This window comes from Pelmatolapia mariae, linkage group LG16_19, assembly GCF_036321145.2.
Source record: "Pelmatolapia mariae isolate MD_Pm_ZW linkage group LG16_19, Pm_UMD_F_2, whole genome shotgun sequence".
Taxonomy (NCBI): domain Eukaryota; kingdom Metazoa; phylum Chordata; class Actinopteri; order Cichliformes; family Cichlidae; genus Pelmatolapia; species Pelmatolapia mariae.
Genome location: NC_086241.1, coordinates 67712473 through 67733799, shown reverse-complemented (window position 1 = coordinate 67733799; position 21327 = coordinate 67712473). Strand labels below are relative to the sequence as shown.

General features: G+C 41.6%; 1 protein-coding gene across 3 annotated transcripts in view; it reads right to left on the bottom strand.

The window, feature by feature from the left end:
• The window catches only part of dlgap2a (discs, large (Drosophila) homolog-associated protein 2a), a 134432-nt gene extending 116243 nt beyond the window's left edge, over positions 1-18189 (bottom strand). For all 3 annotated transcript variants that reach the window (XM_063500184.1, XM_063500185.1, XM_063500186.1), the window contains exon 1: positions 17934-18189. The gene's annotated coding sequence lies outside the window, so the exon portion shown is untranslated. The remainder of the gene's footprint in view (positions 1-17933) is intronic.
• Positions 18190-21327: the final 3138 nt, after the last annotated feature.

Below are 21327 nucleotides of genomic sequence, written 5' to 3'. Positions count from 1 at the left end.
GACTCAACAAGCGGGATTTCAAAAAGATTTAAAAAGATGAATATTTTGGCCATTTTCTGAAATAAATAACAATAACATACCTGGCTTATGTAACGTGATTTAAGACCCTTTAATAACACTTAGTAGCTCAGGCATCACTTTCAGCGGGAGAAAGAGATAAAAAATGTTGAGTTTCATCTCCATTAGTCAGTCGTCTGTTTGGAGACAGAGAGAGAGATTGATGGCCTGGCGAGGATAAACAGCTGGAACTTATGGGAGCAGTCTGTCTATGTCAGAACCACCCTTGAATTCACAAGGATAAAAGTCAAGTCATGACTCGATGGGTTAAGGCCAAAGACATGGAGTGATACATCGAATTCACAAAGCGACCTGGTAACAGAGTATTAACTTGAGGACAAATCGGTAGAGCAATGACCATAACAAACACATGATGGGAATTTAAATGAGTAAGAGGGGTGCTTGAGTGCAAAACCTTAATGCTTAGCATGTGAGATGCATGAATCTGCGTGAGATTAAAGCAAAGAGCTGCTCCGAGTCATAAAATATAGACCACGGCTGCAAAAAGGCACGCAGTTTAAATCATGGTGACGGAGCGGTACCGAGTAACTCCTTCCTATCAAAGAACACTCGGGGGACAGGCACACTTTGCTTAGGCATCATTTGCATTTTTCCCACAATGCCAGTGATTTATGCCCCTCAAATAAAAGCCATCATCCACTGGCGGTCTCTAGCCCAGAGTGATTTAATTAATGGCAGGCACATCAACTCCCATATGTGGAACATGCCTGGGAGTTTGCTTGTCGATCAGCATCTGCCACCCCTGCAACAAAATATGATTCCAATCAATGCTGTAATGGTTTTGAGGCCGAGCATCTAATCAGCCTGGCAGGAGCCACAGCGATGGCAGGAATGATGGAACATTTGGTGTTTGTTATAGTGTGTGTGAATTATTTCTGTTTCATGGGTCTAAAACCAACCCAGCAATCCAACCAACAAGGTTTTTACCATATAAAGTGAATGCTGTCGAACAAGACGGCCTTTGTTGCTGCTCTAAAGCTCGACATCACACTGTAGGCCACAGTGCAGCAAGAGGTGGGCAATCAGGTGTGTGCTTCCGCCTGGAAAAGTAGAAAGTGCAGCTGAACCCGAGTTCGCTATTTTCTATTGCTCAAAATGTTGCCTGTCAAATCTGGGCCACTAGATTACCCACAATGCAGAGCAACCACAGAGAGGTCAAAACGTCACACTGAGTTCTCATAAACTCACTTCTTTTCTAACATAGTACAGACAGTTTGCAATTATTAAATGTCATGCAACTCCCTCTGAAGTCAAAAGGCTTCATGATCCTTAAGATGTGTAAACAGAACGACGTGTAAATTCTTCAACATTTCCTGTTTTAATTAGTCCCCACGTCACCCTGCTATGCACCAGATGCTGCAGGACAACTTCAAGGATAAAGATTGAATGATATGATCGCCTAGACAGTTCCAAAACAATTCACCTTCCTGTCCCCGAGCAATAGCCAGCCGCTCACCGATGTAAAAAAGTATGCTAGTGATGAGCTCGTAACCTCACGTACTCTCAAATGATTCAGGCTGGCACATCACAGTGAAGATCGATCTCGTCTCTGTTCTATTCATTAAGAAAATCAAGACGGATGCCCTGTGAGAGATCGACCTTTATAGGCTCTTGAAATCTTCATGTTAATGTGCAGCAGTGGACGTTATCCTTTGAATTCATTTGACACAAGTTCTAAAACAATGTTGGCACATTAGAGATAAGATGAAACAGGCCCTTATTGCCAGCCTGAATCATATCCTAAATGCAAGCTTTCTAAAGCCCAGTGGGCACATTGAGACTTTGCTTCATATGCCTGCTAATAAAAAAAAGACCAGTGCCCATCTGTACAGTGCATCTGTTCCCTGAAATCACTCAGACAGTTCAGGACGCTGACACAGCTTCCCCATTGTCATTGACAGAGCTGGTTTACACTTTGGCAAGCAAATCGAGAGCTGTCTTTGTCTAACAACTCTTAGATGACACCAACAGTTGTCTCATTTATCCAGTGGATCTGGATCAAATGAGTTCATCATTTCTCGCAACATGCAACAGCCAGACTGGAACTCAGGAGACAGAGCATCGGGAAACCCAAACACGGGTCAAATCCAGCGATTACACGGGGCCCGGGCTGTCTGATATCCTCAGCATCTTCAACTCACTATATCTTTCTTCAACATTAAAATTGCAGAATTTGAATTTAATGGAAATACTCCTTCTGACTGTACTGAAAACAAGTTCCTGCTTCAGTACGTCTGCTCTGCAGGTTCTGCTGCTGTGGCTCTGAGGTTTCCTGCTCTTTATAGATTTATCCAACTGCATTCTCACATGGCTGCTTTCCAGAATAAAGTGCCACGAGTGACAAGAGCAACATCGGCTTACAAAAACCCACCAAGCTGTACACTACACCTAACAGGTGGCACATAAAACTAAGCTGGCATTATTCAGCTTTCAAACTTCTTACAGTTTATAATAACTGCCATTTTTAAAATAGACTTTGATCTTACCACATACAGTATTAACAATAATAACATGCTGTGACATACAGCCGGGGCTCGATATCAGTAGTTAATAAGATAAGATAAGATAAGATGACCTTTATTAGTCCCACACGTGGGAAATTTGTTTTGTCACAGCAGGAAGTGGACAGTGCAAAAGTTATGAAGCAAAAATTAGAATAAAATAAAATAAGAATAAATACAGTACACAACTGTACAGAATAGAATAAAATACTATATACAGTAGAATAAAATAGAATAAAATATACAATAAGATAAAAATAGAATACAAATGCTATATACAACTGAGTAAAAATACAACGATGCCAGAAAAGATTATTGCACATTAGTGTTATTGCACATTTGTGGATGTGTGTGTTTGATCAGTAATAAGTAATAAGACAGATGGTTAAATTACACACTGAAAAAAGCTTTTATGTTTTGTGACATTTGTTCATCTCTGTTTGAATCTTTATATTTGAAGTGAACACTTATTTGTGACAAGTCTATCCTTCTGGCTAATACCAGCCTGGAGAGGAGAGCCTTCCACGGCACAACAGGTGAAGACCTGATTGCAGTTTACTGGAACAATGATTAATGATCCGAGTTGTGCTTATCTATAGTCATGTCTGTAGGTGTTAATGCCAGACATGTGCTGCACAGCAGGTATCACAGCAGCACCACCTGGCCTAATGACCCTGCCTCTTACTAGTCAGCAGGTCTCTGGCTCCATCCTCTACAGATCAGCTGTGAGGAGGAGGAGGGGGTGGGTCAGAGGGTTGAGGGGGTGGTGGTTGTCGATGTGTTTTGCTCAGCTCACACCGACCTGGAAATGAAGGTGTTAGATTGCCACCGGATCATCCCAGAGGTGTCACGTTACTACAGAGCCCACGTGGAGAAGGTGTAAATGTGAAAACTGTTTGTGTTCAAAGGCTCGGTACCACTTTTTTTTTTGGAAATCAGATTTGATTTGTTCGGGTCATTGCCATCATTGCTCATCTGTATTGTCGAACGCATTAGGTTTGGAACCGCGCTCACGCCATAATCACCTGATTAGAATTTGGTATGTTATGGGCATGTCACATTGATGATTTATCTGCAGCTATTAATAGGAGCTTTGGGGGAGTGGGTGTAATTGCATTCTTGTGATGACTGACTGTGAAGGCCAGGAGCAGCTGAAATAGATGGCACTAAAGTGACTCATATATTCTGCACTACTGTAGCTCGTGGCAGCACATTTGGTCACTTTGTCGGGACAATTATCAACAACCTTCTCTCTAATGTGAGGAAAACAAACGGTGACAGTGGGCAGTCTTGGTCAGGGTTTAGAAATGTGGCTTGTGGATGTTTTTCAACATCTCATTCATTGAAAAGGACTAAAAGACATATTTTGAACACCCCAGGTGGGGTAAAATCATCCCGCCTGTTGATATGTGTGCTCCTGTTGGAAATGAACTTTCTGCTGCATCTGCACCCATGCACACAATCCATTATAAGGAGCCACACCATCAGTCTACATGTATCTCATTTCTGCTCCAGTTATCTTCGTGTTTCACCAAATCATTTCTAGTCCAGAGGAAAAAGCTCTCCAAAGGGCTGGAAAGGACTTACTGGACCATTGACTGGAAATGAAAAGTTCAGCTACTGCAAGTGTTTGGCTTTTTACTTAAATCTTATTACTTATGAAAAGCTAATAATTACTATAACTACAAAGTAATTTAGCTCAGCCCAGCTCCATCGAATGTGGCCGACTCCTCATTCGACACAAGTCCGTTTTTCCTTTTTGTTTTTAGATATTTGTAGAAAACGTGAAACATCAGCAGCCGCCCAAAGACCTGGAGGCGCATCCAACGATAACTTGGACCTGGTGAATTGAGATTGCTGTCCAGAAGCCAAAGGTACAGTAAAGATGCAGCATTTCAACTCACTTTAACTCTGAGAAAACATCAAGTCTTGAATGTAGGCTTACAGGTGCCCAATGCTGGAAACTTCAGAGTCACAGGGCACACTTCTCTTTTCTTGGTAGGATTAATGCTGCCTCCTCCACAGAGCTAACCCGTGTTGGACCGGTGCAAAGCGTAATGCCTTAATGTAGCCATTACTGTAAAAAAGTGCCCATTAAACACGTGTTAGGTTTGGAGAAAAAGAACGAGCTATTTTAGCTTCATTTTCTCAGGTAAAATGCTGAAAGTGAGCAAAGTCTTTCTCCAGTGCCCTCAGGATGTAGAATGCCTTCCTAAATTTATTTATTATGTATTTATCTATTATTACTGGGCTTCATTCTGGTTTAATACTCCTGAGACAGACCGGGGCATTTTCAGAGCCTCGGCCATGTCATTTATCTACTCTTCCTGCCTTGGTATAGTCATCTCATCCATTAGGACTGTCCTGCCATTCCTCTAACCCAATTGTCCTTGCTACTCTTAGAATTTAGATTCAATTTTGCCTTTACTTTAAATATCTTGCAGTTTTCTCTCTGGACTCTCTTTCCACCTTCCATAGTGGATTTGACCTTTTCACAATGGAGAAGACTGGGTCTGAGGTATTTCACAGCCCTCTGTGATGCTGACCACTTTTCCAGCTTTGACACTTTATGGAAGAAATATGATCTGGCCTGTTCTAATCTCTTCAGGTACCTTCAGATCTGTCACTTTATGCTGAAATGGTCAGAGGTGTTATAAGTGAGAGAGAAACCTCTCCAAGAACCCCGAATAGCAAGTATATGAACTGACTGTAGATTGCATGGTATAGAGACTTTATTTTAGACCATTTTATTTCACTCATCATTGATTCTAAAACTTATGAAAAGATCCGTATGTTCTAGATAACAACTAGAAACCATAAACTCTTTGGGAAACTGTCTAATGAGGTCATAGAATTTATATCTATTAAACTAGGAAACATATAAACCAATCATATCGTTGCGCTGATGTAAGTGCACTTTGTGTCAGTGAGCACCAATGCTGCTAATACTGCGTATGCCCTCTTTGGCCTTCAGAGCCTAATTCTTCAAAGCACAGATTCAACAAGGAGCTGGAAACATTCCTCAGACATTTTGGTCCATGCTGACATGACAGCATCACACGGTTGGTGCAGAGATTTCAGCTGCATTCATGATGAGATATCCCGTTCCACCACATCTCAAAGGTGCCTCTAAGATCTGGTAACTGTGGAGGCTGTTTGAGTACAGTGCACTCCTGCTCGAAGCAGCCATCAGAAGATGGTACACTGTGGTCATGAAGAGATAAGCATGATCAGCAACACTCAGGTGTGCTGTGTGTGCAGCTGGTACCAAGTAGCCCAAAATGTGCCAAGAAACTATTCCCCACCCACACACTAAACCACCAGCAGCCTGAACCGTTGGTACAAGGCAGAATGAATCCATGCTTTCACGTTGTTTACACCAAATTCTAACCCTACCATCTCAATGTCAAGACTCATCAGACAAGGCAGTGATTTTCCAGGCTCCTGTTGTCACCTTCTGGTGAGCCTCTGTGATTTGTAGCCTCTGTTTCCTGTTCTTAGCTGACAGGAGCGACGGCCGGTTTGGTTTTCTGTTGCTGCAGCCCATCATCTTCACGGTTTGACACGATGCGCATTCAGAGATGTTCTTCTGCATGCTTTGGTTATAACAATTGATTACTGGGATTACTGTTGGTTTCCTATCAGATTCCAGTCTGATCCATCTCCTCTGACCTCTGTGATCAGTCTTGACCACGTCTATATGCCTCAGTGCACTGTTGATGCCATGGGATTAAGAAACAGTTAAACAGGCGTACCTAATGAATTGCAATGTGATTCTAATACATCTGCAGACAACATCAAACCTGCTGCATGCAGACTGCAAAGTGAACTGTGTAACTCTGCATCCCCTTTTGCGTGGTCATGACAACATCACACAAACTTAAATCAACTTTATTATTTGTTGGAATTTCAAACAGTTGATTTGCACATATTATAACCACCTAATTATTCAGTTTATCACATAGCTTAGTGATGTGACAGCAGCAATCGTTTGCTCATTAACAAACAGGCTAGATCACAATGTGGCACTTCATACAGCCCTTAGCTGGTCTTAGATGCACCATCTGTGTGTTAATGTAAAGTTTGTGAAGGCATGGACAGAGAGCGACACGAGCAGGGCTTCTGAGAGAACACTGAATTACCTTTGAAGAGATCTGGATGTTTGGTTTGTGCGATTTGATGTCTGTTGTATCAAAACTGCACACTTGCATTAAGTCCTTTCTTGGCCAAAAGTCAGAGGGAGACTTTCAGAAAGGATTTACAGGAGAAAATAATTTCCCAGGAAAAAAACAAAACCAAAAAAGCTTTGCTTATGCTGCTGAAAAACTCACTGAGGGGGAAGAGATACTCAGGACACAGAGGAAGAATATGTGCAGAGCTTTGTGGACGTGGGCAGATAAGAAAAAACATGTACAAAGTAAATGAGGAATAAAAAAAAGTCCTCTAGACAGAGGACAAGCAGAAAAGGTACTGCTACCAGTCTCCTGGGGACAGTCTAGCTCCACAGGGTCAGTGTTCACAAACTATTTTGGATGATGACCGGTTTCATTTGTTCATTAAAGTCAATGTTGGCATACTGTAAGCTGCTTACTTTGCCCCTGAATGTCCCTGCGTTCGAAGATAGACACACTTGCATCTTTTGGGTTCTTTGCCTTATGATTAGTTATCAATCTAAGCTAGTTAAGCAAATGTATGATGAAAAATGCTGGATTTGGTTTGGTTTAGCTATCAGTACGGTTAGTGTAAAAATGCTCTCTGCATTACAGCGTTCACAGCTGGAAATATAAAACTTTCCACGTTTCAGTCAGTGGACTTTAACCTGGAAGACACCCCTGACCAGGCCCTTTGTTATCTCGACAGATGAAAACACTCACACTTCCTTTGCTGCTCTCTGTCTCTTTAATTCTCAAATCCTAGCTATGATGACTTCATTTTCTCCATGAGTGTGCAGTCTCACCTTTGACCTACAGAATCTCCCCTGGCTGCCTGTCTATAGGGAGCACAATGGGTCCTCAAATCAGAGTTCATACTGAAATGGTTGCCAGAGCTTAGTGTCTCAATTCAACACACAGAAAAAGACTGATAGCAATAAAAGAGCAGCAGCTTCAAAGGCACAGTAGTCCATCATGAAGGCTGCTATAAATTTAAAAGCCAATTTCAGTTCTTATGCACGACCAATTTTGACAGTTGGCCTTACCAAATGAGGAAGATCAAGGCATAAAAATACACTCAATGCTTGTGCAGTAATTGTACAATGTTATGAGACAGCAGTTTGTGTCCTGAGTGAAAGCATCGTTTTTGCCATCAGTTACATGTTTAAGTTTACTTCTTCTCCCTGGTTGGTCTTTAGACACCAAGTCTACAGCTAACCAACTGGACTTTGCTATATTTAGGAAAAGATCATGACTTGGATCAACAAATGTAACCCGGCACACTGATAGTAAAAGATACCTGTAGTGCTCAGACATGAAGTCCTGAAGTCCTGATGATGCACCGCGTTTTGTCGTTGCAGATGCAATGAAAGAAAAGCAAAAGAGAGCATAGGGAGACGGGACAAAGCATATACTAGGGGAGAGAGAAGACAAATATTTAATGACATGCTGCAGTGGTATATGCAGTAAACACTGTATGGGGGGTGAAATGAGGTGAATAGAAGCAATGGTCAGTGCATTACATGAAGTCCCACAGTAGTCTGCACCAACTGCATTCCCTTTAAGATGCATTAAAATAAAATGGAAGGGGTCACACCACGAAGAGCAACAAACACAGACAAATACAGATGGGAAGACACTGCTATATATACACAAGAGGGCAATTAAGGAAAGTAGACACAACTGGGTAATGAAACACAGGTGACAATAATCAAAGTCAACATGAGAGAAAGTAAAACTAAATGCAAAACGCAACTGACAAATGACTACCAAAATAAAAAAAGGTGATAAGCAGTAACTAAATAGGGAAATCCAGATAAAAGACTGAACTACACAACAGGAGAACTGACACAAAGAAAAAATAAACTCCAAAACAAAAAACAATAAGGATTAAAGATTAAATCCACTACGGAAAGAAGATGAAGATGAAAAAGTTAACAATATGCAAACTAAGAAGCAAACTAAAAGTCCATAAACTCGCAACAATAGATTAAAGACCCAGGACCATGACATCCAGTCTAGAAGTTATAAATGCATGAACTAATATTTTTGGCATCACTCTGGGACAAAATGTTTCTAATTTTAGAGATATTGTGCAGATGAAAGATAGCAGTCCTGCATATTTGAAGGACATATCCTGGTGAAAAATGACTCAGAGATTCCTCACAGCGTTCCTGGAATCCAAGGTAACACCATCCAGAATAAGTGTTTGGTTAGATACCATGTTATTAAGATGTTTAGGGCTGTGTAGTTTTATCTGAATTTAGAAGCAGAAAATTAGATGTAATCCAAGTCTTTATGTATGTAGACATGCCTACACTTTAACTAATTGATTAGTGTCATCTGGCTTCATTGGATACATAAAGCGGTGTATCATCTGCATAGCAGTGAAAATGTATGCAGCGCTTTCTAATAATACTGTCTAAGGGAACACTGTGTAATGTAAAAAGTACTGGACCCAGCACAGAGCCCTGTGGAACTCCATCCCCAACTTCAATGTCCAAAGAAGACAAATTGGAATCTATCATATAGACACAATTCAAACCATTCTAGCATATTTCCTTTAATAGCACCAGTATACTCTATTAAATATATTAAAATTTTATGATAAGCAGTATCCAATTCTGCACTGAGGTCTAGCAGGACAAGCACAGAGATGAGTCCACTGTCAGAGGCCATAAGAAGATCATTTGTAACCTTCACTAAAGCTGTTTCTGTGCTGTGATGAGCTCTGAAACCTGACTGAAACTCTTCAAATAAGCCATTCCTCTGCAGATGATCTGTTAGCTGTTTGACAACTACTCTTTCAAGGATGTTTGATATGAAAGGAAGGTTGGAGATTGGCCTATAATTAGCTAAGACAGCTGGGTCAAGTAAGTCTTTTTAATAATAATAATAATAATAATAATAATAATGGATTGGATTTATATAGCGCTTTTCAAGGCACCCAAAGCGCTTTACAATGCCATTATTCATTCACGCTCACATTCATACACTGGTGGAGGCAAGCTACGGTTGTAGCCACAGCTGCCCTGGGGCAGACTGACAGAGGCGAGGCTGCCATATCGCGCCATTACAATCCCCTGAAAGCCTGTGGTATGTATCCTTTTAATAGAGAGAAATTGATCATATATAAAATCGTAGTATTAATTAATGGTAAGACGTTTTTGAACTTGTCTTTTAGGAATGGGGTCTACTAGAAAATATTGTAGTTCAGAAAGGCTTATAGGAGAGGAGGACTGTAAATAAATATTATAGGCTATTAAAAATGTTGTACTTAACATTATGTCTTACAATAGTCAGCTGTCCTTCTTCTTCGTCCAGCTTCTGAGTATTTCACAGATCAAATGAAGATCGTCTCGATTAGAACAACAACATACCTTCACCAGCTTACACGTTATCAGGTTTAAGGTGTGTTTTTGTGAATTATACCACGGACTCCATCCCCTCTCATTACTTGGTTTGTTTTTAAAAGGAGCCATGTACTGATATACTGGAAGTGCGTCAGTCCAACGCAAACACAATAACAGGTATGTCTAAAGTGTTTGGCAGAAAGCCTAATCATTTCCAATTTTTGCTGCTGCAATCTTCTGGAACAAGTACTGTGCCATCAAGGGACTCTGTCGTCCTGCACTTATAGACTACAGAGAGAAAACCAGCTCGTCTATTTTCATATGCATCTACCAAAGCGCCACAGCTATGAACGATCTCAAAAGACAGTTCTGTGTGTACTCTAAATCTCCATCTCTACATTAAATCACATGGTGGAATCACACACTACAATGTTGATCTTGTGACAAATCAAAATACAATAAACAAATGTATATATAAAAAATTAAGGGAAATGTCTTCAGTTTTAGTCAGTTCGGTATATTTTTATTTCTACACAACCAGCAGAACTAATGTGACTAATGTGTATTATTATTTTCTCTTCAGAACTTAAATCTGCTGCTAATCAATACCACCCACGTTTATTACAACAATAATGAAAGTAGCTGAACTAATGCTAAAACTAATAAAAGGAAAGGGAAATTAAACCATTAAAATTAACTCTTGGCTGCTCCCTTATTTCCCAAAGGGTTACCACAGCAGATGGATGAACATGTATAATTTGGCACAGATTTTACGCCGAATGTTGTTCTTCTCACAACCCTCCTATTTGTCTGTGCTTGTGTCCCCTGAGGCTGGGTTTTTATGACAGACCTTTCATGTGCTGGCTAATGTGTTAACCACTACACCATCGAGCCACTGAGTCCAAACTGAAAAGGCAAAAACAAAAACACTAAACTAAATCTACTGCAGGGCCAACGCGGAGGTCAGCCAGCCACTCACATTCACACCCTATTATGGCCGATTTAAAATGACCAGACAACCCAACATGCATGTCTTTGGATTGTGGGAGGTAGCTGGAGTGTCCAGAGAAAACCTATGCAGGCACGGGGAGCGAACGCAAACCCCACACTTAAAGACCTCACCCAAGCTCATAGATTCAAACCCAAGACCTTCCAGTGTTAACCACCACAGCACCGTGCCACATTTACAGTGTCTTCATTTAAATTAACTATGAAAAGTGTCCAACAGTGTCATCTGCTGACCAAAAGCAACAATGCATGCAAGACAATGCAACACAGAAGATTTCACTGTGCACATATTAAAAATATTGAAAGTCTCTTCAGACAACGTGCAAACCTGGTAAGCCAGATTTATTTGTCCTGCAGAAACATAATCAGATGCGATGTGTTAAAATATTAACACATCTCTCTTCAGTCATTCTCCCTTCAGACTTGTAGCAAAAGAGGAAATCAAGCTGATCTGTCTTTCAGTAATGAATGTCAGGAAACAGCTGCAGTTTGTGAAAAAGAAAAAAAAAAGCTCCTCTCCAATAATTATTTGCATTAAGGGAAATAGTCTTAAGCGACTAGTTTAAGCCTATGAAGATAAGTCATTTCCTACTCATGAGTAACTGAATGAGCCCTTTTTATGCTGCACTGTGCCATACATCAATATGTAGCTATTCCTCTCATAAAACAAGTCGTTACACTTTTCAGGAATCTGAAAACCACTGGAGTCATTATCAGCTTCTCATCCGCGACAAAATTGGAAGCGAGTTTGCATTTGGCATCATACCATGTAAACCGGCTTGAAGTAACGCAGTGAGAAGCTCCCGTGAGGGGGCTGCAGGGATCAAACTGAAGGCAAAATAAGATGCACTGTTGCGGCATCCCTCCACCCACACAGTCACCGTGCTCACTCGCACGCGTGTACTCCAGTCATGGCTGCTGGGGGGCGTATGTGCACAGCTAATGTGTGTCTGATCAGCACGTATATGCCAGTGCACGTGCGTGGGTGCGTTTCCAGTGCACTCCATCATTCATTTCTCTCCTTGTCACTCTTTCGCCCCTTTTTTTGTGTTAATTTTCTCAATCCCTCCCACCTTGTTTTGATCTCTTTCTTCTTTTCTCTCCCACTCGCTCTCAGTCACAAAAACATGCACATGCACCCATCTATCCACCCACGCACGCAGTTGGCACGGGCGAGTCCCCGAGAAGCAGCACGGTTTGGCATGGGGTTATGCAAAGAAATACAAAAATCGTTGCGGCACCACTGCCTAATGGTGTCTCCATGGCAACTAAGGGAGCAAGGCCCTGCGTTGCAGTGTCAAACAAACACGGCAATTTAAACTTTAGCGAAGAAACGAGCTGGATGGTGCTCTTGCATCATTACTGTATTTGACACACTTTAGGTGGCGGATATTTCACACTCATAAGTGCATGATGTTTAGCATGGAGAAAGCAGCCTGTGCAGCACACAGTAATACAGTGACACTGACTGTGTAGCATTCAACTCTAACAGACAGCCTGTTATACACAGTTTTATTGTTTTTGAATTATTCTGTGGGCATTTCCCCAATTAATCACATTTTCTATGTTTTAGGAACATGCTGGACACTCGTCTGTAATTTCAAAGTGAACTTTTTTGCTTCAAACGAATGTTTTTGCACTGGATGACACATCTCCAGGACAGTAGGGGGACAAGAGGATAACGCAGAAGTGGCTCTGAAATATCAAAACTGTTCTCACATGAAGAAGAGCATTAGTCATTCTGGCAAATTCCCAAAAATGACATATTTTAATATTCACCGGAGTAATAATCACTCTGTTCTGTGCGGTGTAACCAGAGGGAGCCCAGGTGGATGGATGAGTCAATAAAACGTCACATAGTTGTTAATTTCTCAGCTTTGCGCTGATGCTGGTTATTATCGTTGCCATGGCAATGAAGTCTCCCCAATCGATGACAATGTGATGATGAAATACTACATTAAACTGCATTTAAGGTGCTTTACTAATATTAAAAGAGCAGTTACTCTGTCCAAGTACCAAATAGCCCCAAGGCTGCCTAAATATAACCCAACCTCACCCATAATGTATGATGGAAATATATGAATGAAAGAGCAAAGATCCAAATCTTAGCTAAACCAGAGCTACAAAGTGAAGGCGCTGGCATGACTGTGCATTAGTGTGGATTTAAAATAATTTTACATAAACTGGTTATTCACGTTCTTTTCTAATTAGCTAGAAAGGTAGGAAGCCAAGTGTAACGAGTTCTGTGCAATAATCAGCTTAATACTCTCCGTGTATTGCACTTGTGTATTGCCCAAATTGCCTATTTAAACTCTGAGTACAGTAGTCAGGTCGATGTACTTACAGGGCACATTTATTGAGTTTAGCAGAACAACAAGCGAACGCATTATCAGAGTGATCCATCTCAGGACGTCGTGTTAATGGTAATAACAATAAACAGTATGTCCTTTTTATTTTCCACCTAATAATTCTAAAAAAACAAAGAAAACAAAAACTGTAATTCATGTTTCTGTGTACACACACACACACGCACACACACACGCACGCACACACGCACACATGCACGCACGCACGCACGCACGCACGCACACACACACACACACACACACACAGAGTGCCCTTTGTGCTACCTCATCCTTTGACTTTGAGGCACAAAGGTGTGTCAGCTAACTGTCGGTGCAGCTAAAGGGAGAAAGCATCGCAGTTGGAGCAGCTTATTCAGGTGAAACTTTTAAGAAGCAAGCCCAAGCAGTGCTTTCAAGTAGCAAAGAGCTTGTTCTGTTTCAGTGCATGAGTCATTTGGCTTTAATGCTTTACCTGTGGCTCAGAGGCTGAGCTCTGGCACGGACTCAGGATGCAGTGCAACCTATTGACTGCCCAGGGACACAGAGAGAGAGAGAGAGAGAGAGATAAAAGCAGAGCTATAGTGGACTGAGAGCGCTGGTGAGTGACAGACACACAGAGAAGGAGAAGGGGGGAGAGATGCCAAGGCAGAAGAAGAACAGAAGGCTTTCTTCTTCTCTTATTTTTGTTTTTGGGCTCAGTTCAAGATTCTCTGTTGGGAGAGAAACCTCCTCTGAAGAGGCGGCTGCTCAGAACCTCAATAGCATCCAGCCTGTGTTCTTATGTATGTGTGTTCTTATGTATGTGTGTTTTTGGGTAAGTGTTCCAAAATGAGAGCGCTGATGGAGTCAGCTGGACTCTGATTGGAGTCAAAACCATTATCCCAGCAAAGCCATTATCCCATTAGATAGCACGCCTCACGCAAACACATTCACGACCAACAAAAAGGACACATCTCATATCAGCGGCTCATCATCTGCAGCAAGTGGGATGCCCCGCACTGACTGGTGACTTATTGTTGGTGCCGGGCCACAATCTGTGCGTCAGTTCACACGTTCATCCGGAGCATTATCCTCAGCGACTATCCTAAGCACAGCCCTGCCACAGCTTTCATCCATGTCAGCTGCTGAAATGATGATCCATAACAAATGAAGTCTTCAGAGGAATGCATTCCTTTGCAGTAAAGTCCCCGAGGCTGCACCGCATTAAATGTATGCAACCACTTCTCCTCTCCTTCTCTGTCGTTCCAGTAACTGGTCACTATTGGACTGTGACAATATTTTTCCTTAAGCTGTGAAAATCAACCTCCAACCTTGAAATCTGGGCACTGCAAACTTGATTTGCTACTGTAGCATCAGTGTTTTCCAAAACCCGTCTGCAACCTTTGCAGGCGAATAATCATTTCAAGCTCCCTCGCTTCCTGTACAGCGTCTGACTGCCAGGCCTTTGCACAATTAAATTAAATGCTCCTTGTTACAGTCATTATGGAGTTTCCTAATATGCAGTACAGTAGAAGGAAATGATTAGCATTACAATGTGCTGATGGTGATATTCCATACTGCTACAGCTACATGTCAAGACAGAGAGATGATAGGCTGCAGGAATCCTTCCATGCTGTCACGCGTTCCCTCTGATTTGTTTACAGCCGGCGACTGTTTTCAGTGTTTGATTATTCACAACTGCTGTCGGGAGTATCTGACGCGAACCGCCAAGAGCACTCAGAAGGCTTCTATCTGTGCAATCTTTACTGCACTTATCATTTTGCATGTAAAATAACACGCACTGGTCCATTTTTCATTCTTTATTGGCTTCTTCTGGAAAACGTTTGCTTAATTCATGCAGGCGCTTTGAGACGGTGCATCAAACAGAAGTGAAATGGCCAAACTAGCTAAGATAAAAAGACCTCAGCCCAAACACACATAGCAAGAACACAGGCCATGCCAATCATCCTCAGGAAAGAGCATTATTATTTTGTATAACAATAAAAAACATTTTGTGCAGTAAAATGGTTTTTGTGGGGCTAACAGCTGTATCTGTCTAATTCCTGCTTCATCCTAATTCCCTCTAAGGGTGCTGAAAGGGACAAGCCACACAGAGCAGTTATCTGACAAGACAATCTACTATACTCTGTGTTATTGTAAGCCAGGTGACATAGTACAAACGCGATTTCTCAAGTTTGGTGCTTGACGAAAACAAATTGGTACTGAAGAAAGTAATGGCCCAGCAGCTTAGCAGAGCATAAGGCTGGTTTATACATGGGTGTTGCTATTAACATACATGAACCTTTCAAAATATGGGTAAATGATGGCATCATGGCAGGTGGTGGATCCACTTCTGATACTAAAGCAAAAGATCAGTGCAAACTGCTTCACATGCACAAAGATGCTGGCAGCTTGTGTTTCATTGCTCAGGCTTTGTGCAAAAGAGTTTGTGAAGGTGATGAGTGGAAGTGCGTGTTTAAACACATGTGCCAATCATGGAGGCACATTAAAGCGCATTAAGTAAATGAGAGGTAAGAGCAGATTGTGTCCTCCAAGAGGATAAATGCTTTTGGCATACATAAAAATCAAAGCCTTAATTGTGTTCCTTGAGGTTTGAATTCATAGCTGCACAGGCCACAGTGTAGCTTTATAAGCTCCATTCTTAAAATTTGTACTGTGGACTATAAAACCTGATGATAGTTTCTTAAGTGTTTAAAATAATTCCACAAAGTAATCTTATCTGTAGTCACTGCGTTCGTTTAAAGAGTTTAAGAATGAGTTCATGTTCAATTTCTATTTACAGAATATGAAGTTAAATTCAAATAGCAGTGTTTTTATTTGGATACTGTTATAATTCTGCCGCTGCATTTTATTCTGGTCTAATAAATATGGCAAAAAGACACATTATGGTTAGTAAGGAAACTCGGATTAGTCTTCAAGCTTTGCATATGTGTGCTCAAGTACTCTCCTGATCCATGAAGAAACTCAGTTATTTATGGGGCATGAACATGGACTGAAATTCCCTGACACTTAAACTGGTTCCATGCATTGAGTCACTTGGTTGCTTTTTTTCCTGTTTTAGCTGCAGAGGCTGAAAATCAAGCAGGTGAGCTGAGGGTGAATGCATACAGCTACAGTACAGTGACACTTCAGTGTGACATGCAGCAGGAGTCCTGATACATGCACACACAGCTTGCAGCATTATACACAGTAATAATATACAACAGAGTGCATGTGTGAGGAAAATCCTGTACAAGTAGTGAGCACTGCCCGGGGGGAGGGCATGGCAGACGAGCCAGAAGAAGCATTTAGTGTTTATAGTTCACACGTTTAGATTATGTCATTTAATTACTTAGCATAGTGGCATTATGTGCACAGTTGTACAATGGGTGATAATTCCCCGGGGATCGGTCCACCTGCATCTGCAAAAACACCACACAGCCTGCTGGATGTCACTTTGGATTACAACCATCTGTTTAAATACTGTGAAGTGATAGATAAAGAGCCTCTTTACTGAGCCCACGCTGTCTGTGGCTGAATAACATCGTGTCTCTAAGTAGATTCAGTGTGAGAGTCTGTCTGCAGTGCAGCAGTGAACATCCAAAGCATCTCCTCTAACTGGCTGCTGTGGCTCTGCGCTCCACCAAGCAGCTGATTTACACCAGTAGGTGAGAACCTGGGAACCCAGGTTGTAATTCGTCACCAAGTCACCACCCACAGCGGAACGCCACCCAATACCTGATGAGGAGACGGCGCTGCGCCGCGGACGAGTGTTTCCCAAAAGAGAGCGCGTGCCCTTACGTGTGAGGGCACAACCACAGTGAGCGGAGCAGCGACAAACGATAGCGTTGAAAGGGAAACACACACGCAACAGTACAAACACGCACGCACATGCATTCAGACTAAAAGCACTTCATTCACAAAAGCCGCCCACACAGAGCCCAGCCCGCTGAAACTTTACATTAGACACATACAACTGCCCCCACACCCACATGTACACGCTCACACACCCACGGCAGTGCCCTCTCCTCACAGCGCTGTCACAGAATCTCATTGTTATCATCCCTGCTGCACCGCACTCTGTATATACACTACCTCTTCCACTGCTTCCCCTCCCCAAAAACCACAGTGAGGGACTCAAACACACATTTATGGAGCTACCGTCAGTCCACATCATTTATGGCTGCATGTGGAACGTGCAAACCATTTTACAGCACCAGGAGGTAAACAGAGCTGCCTCAGTCTTTGAACTAACAGTTTTAAGTTGCTGCAGGATTTTTTTTTTGCACAGAAGCTCAGGTGGTCTATTATAAAAGCACAAAACTGGAGACAGGTGCACATATGTTACATACAGCCTGTGTTGGACTTGTGTTTGTACATAACTTCCACCAAAATATCTCCTCATGACAACATATCAGCCTCCTTCAGGGAGAAATGGGGAAACGGAGCTTCTCTGTAACCTGCCACAACAAACACATGATGAACATGAATGAACATGAAGCCAGAGAAACAACTTACCTGGCACACAGTCTAAAAGCAGGAGGCATCTAGGACCACAAGCTTCTCTGTCATCTGGAGACAGCAGAAGATTAGACAGTCATAGTGCATGAGATGCGGGATTAAAGACTTCCTGAGCTCTCTCATCTATCCTATGACTTTTGCCTCACATTTATCCAAACCTTCTGAGAAAAGGTAAGGGGCTGGCAAAAGGAACGGCTAAAAAGGCAAAGAAGGGTGGCAAAACGACTACGAGATGCTCAGATCTCCTCCACTAAGACGAGTTGCGAGCGCAACGTGAGGACCATCCACTGCAGCAGAGCAGAGTAGCGCGCAGCAAAGGAGGAGAGGGAGGGAGAGAGGAGCGAGGCAGGCAAAACAGGCATTTACTGCTGCTGGTTCCAACAGCACGGCTGGAGCAAAAACCTGGGACTGGATCCTGGATCCTGGTCTTTTCCTTCATACAGATGGAGAGTTATGGAAAGAAGGGAGCACAGACAGAGCAGAGCATCGTTGTAGGACATGGTGAAAGGCTTATGTCTGCTGCATGATCTCCATCTAACTTCTCTTTTGCACGACATTTAATATTTTCCCCTTCTTGGCAACAAATATTGCATGTTTGCTATCATTCTCCAGCTTCTACAGAGTTGCTGTCGACAAACTATTGAATCATCTCTAACAACAGCTGTCATATTCTTTTGTTTCCTTACTTTATTTCTCTTTATTGTGCTGTCTCGGTCATTTTCCAGCTATATAAATCTGTACAACGGAGATCCAAGGTGATGACGGACACTGCATTCCCACAGGAAGTCAAATGATGCACAAGGAGTATTAATTCTATTAACCGCACATGGATATTCATATTAAACTCTTTCTGACAATGTGGCACATTTTGCTATAATCTCTCTTATGGAGCAATTGGGCCACCTGGCTAAAGTGTCTCTTGCTTGCTGTACTGTAACAAGGGAACAGGCTTTTAGTTAGAGTCCTTCGGCCCCAGCAGGGCTCAAGGTCGCTTGGCAGAGCTGCCTGCCGGCAGCCGAAATCCTTCAATGATTAACAGCGGCAGACAGGATGGAAAAGCTGTCAATCCAAATCTATAGTCTCGGCCAAGAGAGCAGGCCAGCTAACCCACGTGCATTCTAACAGCGCTCAACCAGGTAGAGCGGGGAGATTTATGAACCCACAGAAAAAAGTCAATCCCCTCTCACCGAAAAGGTGGGTACATACAAAATGCTGATATTGTTCTGCAGCTCATCAGGGGACAAGACAAGGTCAGAATACAGAATACAGCACTGACTGCCAAGCTTAAGACTTCTTCAGATATTCTTCCTGCAAGCCTTTCAAAAGTTTTAGCGGACTAAAAATATGTTTATTGATCGTTTAATACTAAACTATAATAATTATATATAATTAGCTTTTGCTTGCTTAAAGGTATAGTGTATAATCGTTCACCACTAGATGTCAGTAGATTGCAGTCAACTCAATTCTGCCCCCTGGCTGCTGTTATTTTTGGACGATGTCATTACACACTATGTGCATTCCTTTATATGACTTTACTAGCAACAGGTCTAATATTTAAGTCCATCACTATCAACGAGAAAGCAGCAGCCTTATTTATACATAAGAACATTATATATAAAGGTGCTAATAAGCTCTACAACCTAAAATAACTCTTTGCATCATTAGAATGAAATAAGTCAGTCAAAGGATTTACAATTGCTTTTAAAATTAACACATTTTTACCATTAATTACAAATACTTAAGCATCTCTATTGAATTTGGTCAGAAATAAAACACTGGAGTAAATTTTGAAAAACAGCCATCAGATAAACTTTGATTTCTCAAAGTGTGAAATCAGGAAGGAAGAGCGTGACCTTTAAGCTCACAGTTCATCTGCTAACTAGCCGAGCATCTCGTGCTCTGACTGTGGCTTGCCTCCTTGTCAGAAAATCGCTTCTTTACTTTGATTCAGTCCCTTTGCGCAGGAAAAATTTGGGAGCGAAATAAAGCGATTTGTTATATTTTACAAAGTCTGATGAAAAACTGCAGCTCAGAAAAAATACTTACAATATGTGTAAGCGCTCATTAGCGTCCTCGCCAAAAGAAATTTATGTTTTCCAGGAGCAATTTGGTCCAGAATGTAGAATATATGATAATGTAGCTCCTCAGACAAGTTACAACTCTAAACTGGTGCAACATGGAAAGACTGACAATGAAGACTGGTTGTAAATATGTGCTTGTTTGGTTTCTACAAATTTACAAGATTTAAAAAAAAAAAATCAATTCTCAATGTGAAGTAGGAAAAGAACGCGATCAATTACGTCCGCCCTGGACTAATAACGCTGGTCTGCACGTGCATCCTGCTCGTTGCACTGCAACATTTAGTTTGCAATCTGCGATTTTGTTTTTCAAACTAGGAAAATGATAAAAAAAAAAAAAAACCAGCAGAGCGCAGTGTCACCAAACCCCCAACCTGCCTGCAGCCCCTTCATGGCCTGAACAAGCCATTCAGACACACAAGTCAATCTTAAATACTCGGTCAAGTCACCAAATATTTCATCGTTATTTCTACTATCTGCTTTTTAAAAAAAAAAGAATTCTCAATAAAGCATTTATAAATTATACATTGTATCCATTATTGCAAGTTTCAGTATTTAGAAGAATTTTTAAAAAATCAGTTCATTGCGTTTAATCACAGTGAGCTGTGGGCGCTTTTGTTTACAGCTTATTTTTAAATATGTTTTTAAAAAGAGTCTCTCTCTTCCAGAGAAAGACTCTAATGGAGCTCTCGTTCTCCTAAAAGCATATATATCTGAAGAGCAATTTTCTTATGAATAAATGTAGCGCTATTTTAAAATCACCACTGTTCATTAAGCAAGTCATTAGTTCACTCAGCTACTTTCACAAAGCATTTGCAGAAGAAAAAATTATGCAGAACACTTGACAGACTTGCACAATCTGCTACATCAGGTAGAAAAAGACAGCTTCAGATTCTCTGTGTAATCTTATGCAAGCCCAGTTTATTTCCTCCCATCTCTTCATCTTCTTCTTCCTTTTTCTGAAGTATTGTCATTCTCCGAGCTCGACACGTCGTGAACGTACAATACCTCTACTCTCCTGTGTCGGTCGGGGAAGCGGGACTTCCTCTTTATGTATAACAAATCTCATCTCACAAAAATATTCATTTCACGGGTCGCTGTCCCACACAAGCCAATACCCACGGAGGGAAAGGCATTAAGCATTACTCCTTTCTCTATTCAAATTCAAGACTGCAAAGTGCGCCTGTGCAAGAGATATCAGCCTCCCGCCGAACGTGGTTTGTCCTCGTAATGAGGTTGCGGCCACATCTAACCATTCATTCAAGCCATTCACCAGCAGGCTTATCACTGCTCTCCAATGACTTTGGCTAAAT